Below are 9424 nucleotides of genomic sequence, written 5' to 3'. Positions count from 1 at the left end.
TTGGGCCTCCTAGTAGAAGCCCACCTAACCTAACCTAAACCTAGGCCCGGTCCCCTCCTCCATCTCCTCTCCCCTCGCGCCGCCAGGGAGCCTGACTCCCGCATCTCGCTCGATCCCATCTCATCCCCCTCGTTCCCTTGCGCCATCTCTCCCTCCTCTTGATCCATCTCTCTCCCCAATTCCCTCGCGCCTCCTGACGCCATCCAGGCCAGGGTTCCCTCGCCACCGGAGCGGAGCTCCTCTACATGCCGCGAGACCCCCGCGCCCGACCTCCTCCTTGCTTCCCTTGGTGCCGCGCCACCAGACCTCCCCGTCGCCCTCGTCGTCGAACAGCGCGCCCCTGCCTTCCTCCCTCCTCCTTCGGTTCAGGGAGCCAGGCCGGAGCCCGTCGGCCTCCTCGCCGCTGTTCACCTTCTCCTCGAGCTGCCGGAGAGCGCTGCCGTGCCTCCTGCCATGGCCTCCTTCTTATCTTCCTCGCGCGCCCGCGACCAGGGCCCTCGTCATCAAGTTCGCCTGTGTGCTATCTCCTGCTCCTTCGACCATGCCTTGCTCTGCGACCAGCGCCATCGCCCACTGCTTCCTGCATTGAGGAGCCCCGCCAGCCAAGTCCCTGTGCTCGCGCCTCCTGCCCGATCCATCCTCTTCAGACAAGTCCACGGCCGCCGCTTCACCAGGGACGCCGGGCGCCACCAGCAGCAGTTCTAGTCGGCCCCGCCGCCAAGTCCCATCGCCGGAGCTCGCCTTCGTCCCGACTCCGGCGGGTTCAGGCCCTTTGTCATGACCTGCTTCCCGCAGCTGATCATGACCAGCCGTAGGCCTCCGTGCTTTCATCCTGCCACTGCTGGCCACTCTGGCCCTTGTACATCAGGTTTGACCCGAGGAGACGGACACCGCCGGCAAGTCCGAAGACCCCAATGCACCCGGGGCCATCAAGTACCTCTGCCGAAGACTCCCACCGAAAACACGTGAACGACTACTACATGAACGAGCACCACAACGACCCTCGAAGAGTTCGGATTCGTCAAGTTCATCTACGTGTGTGTATGACTACATACCCGGGATTCGTCTAGTACCTCTACAGGAGACCCGAACGTGTACGAACGGTGCACGACGCCTGGAGCCCTCGGATCCATCAAGTTTGACTACCTTCGTGTGAACCACTACCGTCGCCCCGAAGACGTTGGAGTCATCAAGTACCTCTCCGAACGAACGTGAACGACTACCGTCGCCAGAACGGGACCGGAAAGTCTGAAGACCCCAAGTACCACAACACCGATGACATGGACATCTACGGAAACTCGGGCAACGATAAACATGTACCACTATCGTCGCCGAGATCACGAGAACCTCTACCGTCGACCCTAGAGCATGCGAGAACGGCTACTTCCCCTACCGCCGTCGCGAGAACTGTCCCGTTTGCACACTTCGAAGGTATAACCCCGAGACGACCACCCGTGAACGAATGCATGTGTGATGTATGAGATGCTCGTGCTTGCTCCGTGCTTGAATTGTCGGTGCACGTTACCCCTCTTTTGCCTTGTAACCATCGTCGACACATGGGACACCCGGTATCTGGGAGTGCCCCACCATCTTTTGCACGCATCCGCACACTTCTCCTTTGCATCAGTATCTCAATCGAGTTACCGGAACTGGAACGTTGCAGTGGCACCATTTTCGTTATCGTTGCTGTGGCACCCCTTTTTTTCCGCCACGATGACAAATGCTCCATATAATGTTCTTATCAACATTTTCTTTAAAACTTGCATAATTTTGCACATGTCATCCGCATCATGATAACAACATCAAGAATGTTTAAAATTGTTGTTTGCTTTAAATTGCTAATTGCATATGGGGTTTTACCGGAATTGTTGTTTGGCGTTCCGGCCTCATTTAAACTGGCCTAAATAGATGATTTCCTTATGCTCTCCTCTTGCCATGTTTAGCAACATTTAATATTGTTGAGTACCTAAACGAGATCGAACTAAATAACTTGAATGTGGTGTTCCGTCAATATGCAACTCGTTGCATATTGAGCTCCACTGAATTTGTAGGGTTGTTTGTGCACTTTGCCATGCCATGCTTCATTAAACCGGACATGCATCATACTTGGTTGTGCATCATGCCATGATTATGTGGTGGTTGTTTACTATGTTGTTTGCTCCTTTCCGGTGTTGCTTCTTCGGGTTGGTTCCGATAACGTCGCGTTTGTGAGGAACCGTTCGACTACGTCCGTTTGTCTTCTTCATGGACTCATTCTTCTTCCTTGCGGGATCTCAGGCAAGATGAACATACCCTCGAAATCACTTCTATCTTTGCTTGCTAGTTGCTCGCTCCTTTGCTATGCCTATGCTGCGATACCTACCACTTGCTTATCATGCCTCCTATTTTGTTGAACCAAGCCTCTAACCCACCTTGTCCTAGCAAACCGTTGATTGGCTATGTTACCGCTTTGCTCAGCCCCTCTTATAGCGTTGTTAGTTGCAGGTGAAGATGAAGTTTGTTCCTTGTTGGAACAGGGAGATGTTGTTCCTTGTTGGAACATGTTTACTTGTTGGGATATCACAATATCTCTTATTTAATTAATGCATCTATATACTTGGTGAAGGGTGGAAGGCTCGGCCTTATGCCTGGTGTTTTGTTCCACTCTTGCCGCTCTAGTTTCCGTCATATCGGTGTATGTTCCCGGATTTTGCGTTCCTTACGCGGTTGGGTAATAATGGGAATCCCTTGACAGTTCGCCTTGAATAAAACTCTTCCAGCAATGCCCAACTTTGGTTTTACCATACGCCACCTAGCTTTTTCTTTTCCCTTGGGAGTCACGCTCCTGAGGGTCATCATTATTTTACCCCCCCGGGCCAGTGCTCCTCTGAGTGTTGGTCCAAACTAGAGTCCTATGCAGCGCCCCCTCGGGGAAACTCGAGGTTTGGTTTTAGTTGTATGGAGAGCTCATCTGAGTGTGCCCTGAGAACGAGATATGTGCAGCTCCTATCGGGATTTGTCGGCACATTCGGGCGGTGTTGCTGGATTTGTTTTTACCATTGTCGAAATGGCTTGTAACCGGGATTCCGAGTCTGATCGGGTCTTCCCGCTAGACGGAGTATCCTTCGTTGACCGTGAGAGCTTGTGATGGGCTAAGTTGGGACACCCCTGCAGGGATTTGAACTTTCGAAAGCCGTGCCCGTGGTTATGGGAAGATGGGAATTTGTTAATGTCCGGTTGTAGAAAACCTGAAGTTGACCTTAATTAAAATGCATCAACCGCGTGTGTAACCGTGATGGTCTCTTTCCGGCGGAGTCCGGGAAGTGAACGCGGTGTTGGAGTTATGCTTGACGTAGGTTGTTCTAGGATCACTTCTTGATCATAGTTTCTCGATCGTGCTTTGCCTTCTCTTCTCGCTCTCATTTGCGTATGTTAGCCACCATATATGCTAGTCGCGTGCTGCAGCTCCACCTGATACCTTTTACCTTACCCATAAGCTTAAATAGTCTTGATCGCGAGGATGTGAGATTGCTGAGTCCCCGTGACTCACAGATACTTCCAAAACCAGCTTGCAGGTGCCGATGAGACCGTGCAGATGACGCAACCAAGCTCAAGGAGGAGCTCGATGAAGATCTTGTTCTTTGTGTTGTTTCGTTCTAGTTGATCAGTAGTGGAGCCCAGTTGGGGTCGATCGGGGACCTTGTCGCATTTGGGGTTCTTCTTTTATTTTGGTTCCGTAGCCGGACCTTGATTTTTTTTGGATGTTGTAATGCTTTATTCATGTAATTGTGTGAAGTGGCGATTGTAAGCCAACTATGTATCTTTTCCCTTATTGTATTACATGGGTTGTTTGCGAAGATTACCTCACTTGCGACATTGCTTTCAATGCGGTTGTGCCTCTAAGTCGTGCTTCGACACGTGGGAGATATAGCCGCATCGAGGGCGTTACAGAACCCATGCCCATGACCGAGGACACGACTATCGATAGATTAATATACTCTGTAGAGGTAGCACACTGTACCCACACCACGGAACCCATGGCCTCGGCATCCCATTCGGGTTGACCAACGACATTCCGACGAAACCGATCTACTGCCATGACGCTCTCCCGGCCACTCCGACCCAAATCCCCAACGGGCTGGTCCTGGGTGGCCCCGTGTCTACCAAAGACACCCCGACCACCGTCGTGGTCAAAACACTCCCACTCGGGGACACTCCCACTCAAGGACTCGGTACCATAATCTCATCAACGAGCACACAAGGTTATGTCTGCCTACCTGATCAGGGTAAGCACGCCCATAACCTTCCCTAGTTGGAGGCACTGAGAGAGGTCACAACAATAGCTCGTATTAAGGCCTTCCCACAAAGGCAAATGTTGTTGCACTGAAAAAATTTGATTTGGCGGCACCTGACCAACTTAATGACGGAATTTATCCCCAAAAATATAACTGTCGTAACCGATACTCCAATATCAACTATAATCCAAGTCATAACACTATCCAACAAATAAGCCAAACATAATCTCATCATCTCAGAATACTCCAAGGGTAGCATAATACTACTGTCATGATGAATTCGAAAACAATACTCCTACTACTCCAATAACAAGAATAAAGCTATTCGGCTAAGATCCACATGTAAACATCATTACCGAAAATAATACTCCAAGCAACAGAACATCAACTAGCATCATGAAAATAATCATACTAACCACTAATAATCCAAAGGCCGCATGATACCTAAAGTAATACTCCCAAATATAAAACAGGTACCATCATGAAAATAATCATACTAACCACTAATAATCCAAAGGCAGCATGACATCCAAAGTAATACTCCCAAATATAATAACAGGTACCATCATGAAAATAATCATACTAACCACTAATAATCCAAAGGCAGCATGACATCCAAAGTAAAACTCCAAATATAATAACAGGTACCATCATGAAAATAATCATACTAACCACTAATAATCCAAAGGCAACATGATATCCAAAGTAATACTCCCAAATATAATAACAGGTGCCATCATGAAAATAATCATACTAACCACTAATAATCCAAAGGTAGCATGACATCCAAAGTAATACTCCCAATTATAATAACAGGTACCATCATGAAAATAATCATACTAACCACTAGTAATCCAAAGGCAGCATGACATCCAAAGTAATACTCCAAAAATATCATATCCAACACCACCATGAAAATAATCATAACATAAGCCACTAATAATCCAATGGCAACATGTCAACCACATAAGCGGCAAAATATAAATCCTAGAACTCCAAGCAACATCATGGCAATCACAAGATCAAAATACAACTCCGAGAAATTGCCATGCACAAAGTCATGTAGCTAAAGCAATATTTTAAACAAGTTCAAATAATTTAAACCATGTCACTGCATTGCAATCATGCAAATGGAGGGTGTGGCTTGCCTGGGGTGGAAGAAATCACCGGGACAAGGTGCGAGAAACTCACAGAAAGGATCGCCGGAAAACGTACTCTCTCGAAGGGGGCTGAATAAGGGCAGGGGCAAAATGGTCATTTTCAGAATGTCAAAACATCATGAAAAGGTTACCAACAGAACGGGCTCGATAAAACGAAGACGTGGGCTTTGGATTCACCTCAATCGGAGTCTCGAGCAAAAAGATATGATAGTTTGAACTCCAGGGACCAATCTGTAAAATAAACTCTACAAACAGCCCCCTGAGCTGAAAAACTGAAAACGTATTTTAGTGAAATATGCGTTCAGAACAGAGGAGATGTATTTCTGGCCGAAGAGAAACTAGAATACGCTTTCTGAAAGCAAACACGTACTCTGCGGGTTGACGCTTCCACTTATCCACGTCATCAGAGGTGGGCCCGGGGCGCTGGTCAAAGATGTGAGGCTTACGGGTGGGGCCGGCCACTTATCCACGTCACCACTGGGCTGGGTCAACACGGAGTGGCTGGCGTGTGGGTTCCACGCCCGGGGTGTCATCTTCTTCATCTCCCTCGCGCTCGCCCGTGGACCAGAGGGAAGCCGCCGGCGTCGATGCTCGTCCGGGCGACTCGGGTTGACTCGGGTGACGCCCCGGCCACCGAAGTGACCAGCACGGGTAGGCTCATCCGCCTAGGCTCTTCACGCACGCCGGTGAGAGCTGGAGGAAGCAGGGCCTCGGCCACGGTGGACAGGAGCTTCGGGCGCCGTCGAACGCGATGCTACGGGGCTCTAGCAGAGGAGGGGAACGGCGAGGGAGCTCAGCCATGGTCTGGTAGGTGCTCCAGTGGAGGAGGAAGTGGGATAGGGGCTCGGGCTTGAGCCAATCTGTAACGCCCTCGATGTGGCTATATCTCCCACATGTCGAAGCATGACTTAGAGGCATAACCGCATTGAAAGCAATGTCGCAAGTGAGGTAATCGTCACACAACCCAAGTAATACAATAGGGGAAAAAGATACATAGTTGGCTTACAATCGCCACTTCACACAAATACATGAATAAAGCATTACAACATCCAAATACAATCAAGGTACGACTACGGAACCAAAATAAAAGAAGAACCCCAAATGCGACACGGTCCCCAATCGATCCCAACTGGGCTCCACTACTGATCAACTAGAACGAAACAACACAAAGGACAAGATCTTCTTTGAGATCCTCCTTGAGCTTGGTTGCGTCATCTGCACGGTAACCTCGGCACCTGCAAGCTGGTTTTGGAAGTATCTGAGAGCCACGGGGACTCAGCAATCTCGCACCCTCGCGATCAAGACTATTTAAGCTTATGGGTAAGGTAAAAGGTTTGAGGTGGAGCTGCAGCAAGCGACTAGCATATATGGTGGCTAACAAGTACGCAAAAGAGAGCGAGAAGAGAAGGAAAAGCACGATCGAGAAACTATGATCAAGAAGTGATCCTAGAACAACCTACTTCAAGCATAACTCCAACACCGTGTTCACTTCCCGGACTCCGCCAGAAAGAGACCATCACGGTTACACACGCAGTTGATGCATTTTAATTAAGGTCAACTTCAGGTTTTCTACAACCGAACATTAACAAATTCCCATCTGCCCATAACCGCGGGCACGGCTTTCGAAAGTTCATAACCCTGAAGGGGTGTCCCAACTTAGCCCATCACAAGCTCTCATGGTCAATGAAGGAATAGACCTCCTCCCGAGACATTCCGATCAGACTCGGTATCCCGGTTCTACAAGACATTTCGACAGGGTAAAACTAAACCAGCAACACCGCCTGAATGTGCCGACAAATCCCGATAGGAGCTGCACATATCTCTTTCTCAGGGCACACTCAGATGAGCCAGATGTCGGGTAGGCCAGCCCAGAGTTGCCCCTGGTAGCCCCGGACATCGCTCAGTTGGACCAACACTCAGAGGAGCACTGGCCCGGGGGGAGGGGTAAATAAAGATGACCCTCAGGAGCGCGACTCCCAAGGGAAAAGCAAAGGCTAGGTGGCGAATGGTAAAACCAATGTTGGGCATTGCTGGAGGAGTTTTAATCAAGGCAAACTGTCAAGGGGTTCCCATTATAGCCCAACCGCGTAAGGAACGCAAAATCCGGGAACATAACACCGATATGACGGAAACTAGGGCGGCAAGAGTGGAACAAAACACCAGGCATAAGGCCGAGCCTTCCACCCTTTACCAAGTATATAGATGCATTAATTAAATAAGATATATTGTGATATCCCAACAAGTAAACATGTTCCAACAAGGAACAACATCTCCATGTTCCAACAAGGGACAAACTTCAATCTTCACCTGCAACTAACAACGCTATAAGAGGGGCTGAGCAAAGCGGTAACATAGCCAATCAACGGTTTGCTAGGACAAGGTGGGTTAGAGGCTTGGTTCAACAATATGGGAGGCATGAAAAGCAAGTGGTAGGTATCGCAACATAGGCATAACAAAAGAGCGAGCAACTAAGCAAGCAAAGATAGAAGTGATTTCGAGGGTATGGTCATCTTGCCTGAAATCCCGCAAGGAAGAAGAACGAGTCCATGAAGAAGACAAACGGGCGTAGTCGAACGGGTCCTCACAAACGTGACGTTACCGGAACCAACCCGAAGAAGCAAACACCGGAAAGAAACACACAACATAGTAAACAACCAACACATGAACATGGTATGATATGCGGGATGCGGGATGGATGCATATGCATGATGTGACAAGGAATGCATGAACCTGGCCTCAACTTGGAAATCCAAGTGTGCCACTGGAAAGGTGAGACGAAATCGCTTGAAAACGATATAAAGAACGCCGGAATCGGAGTTACGGTTTGGAAATGGCAAGCGATTCAAATATGACACCGGTCTGCGATTTACAGCAAGTAGCCATCTAAATGCAACAAGTTAAACATGCTATAGCACTCAAACATGACAAAAAAATACATGGCAGGGATCCATTCATGAAGCTTAACAAAAGACTAGCACTGAGCTACGGCCAAATCATCCATTAACAGGTTCAAACAAGCATGGCAAAAATGCATATGGTAAACAGATTTCAGACTTAGTGAAATTAACACTTGTCTGGAATTTCAGATCAGATAGCACTCTTTGGAGCAACAAAACTACATGCTACATGACCTGAACATGGCAAATTAAAGCATGGCATGGAGCTACTCAAAGAGCTTAAAAAAAGTCCCTTAGTGACCTTGAGCCAAAAGGGATCAGAAAATACAATTGCAAGCATGTGAACATGGCAAAAACATAATCAGTTCTCAGACTTAGTGAAAACTGGAGCATGCTGAAAACAGATATCAAGTAGGCATGTTTACGAGCTCGATGCACTCACTACAGAGCAAGGCATGACAATCTCAGCATACACCCATAAAGAACACACAAAATTCAAGCTAGACATGGCAAGAACAATAGCATAGCATGCACGGATCAACTACAACATCATCGGCAAAATCGCTAACAAGTAGACAATCTGCCCAGATTCACGAAGTAGCAAAAGTAGAGCTCGATTGACTCAAGCTAGGGTGCTCCATAATTGCAAACAAAGACATCGATGGATAGAGCACTACAATATTAACAAATCATCCTTACTGATCATCCTCAAAAGAGGCACGGATCACTAGGAAACAACATGAACATATGGCATATTGATAAGAACAGCTCAAGGACTTGGTGGAAATGCTAAGTCCCTGAAATCAGCATTAACAAATGCACCACTTTGCAAGCTTGTGCTAGTCACCACACACATCACAAAAATACATGGGTTGCACCTCTAGATAGATGGCAAAACATATAACAAAACACATGTAGAGCTCATGGGCATATCATGCACACATTAATTATGGCAAAAATGACAAATATCTAAATGGAGCAGCAGATCTGACAATTATCTCAAGTAGCATTCTTCTACCAGCATTTCGGGCATCAAGATGAACTCAAATGAAAATGATGCAATGGAATGAAATGATGTACTCTCTGAGGCGAA

Source organism: Triticum urartu, chromosome 2A, assembly GCF_056163025.1.
Source record: "Triticum urartu cultivar PI428250 chromosome 2A, HENAU_Tu73, whole genome shotgun sequence".
Classification (NCBI taxonomy): Eukaryota; Viridiplantae; Streptophyta; class Magnoliopsida; order Poales; family Poaceae; genus Triticum; species Triticum urartu.
This window is presented reverse-complemented; position numbering follows the sequence as displayed.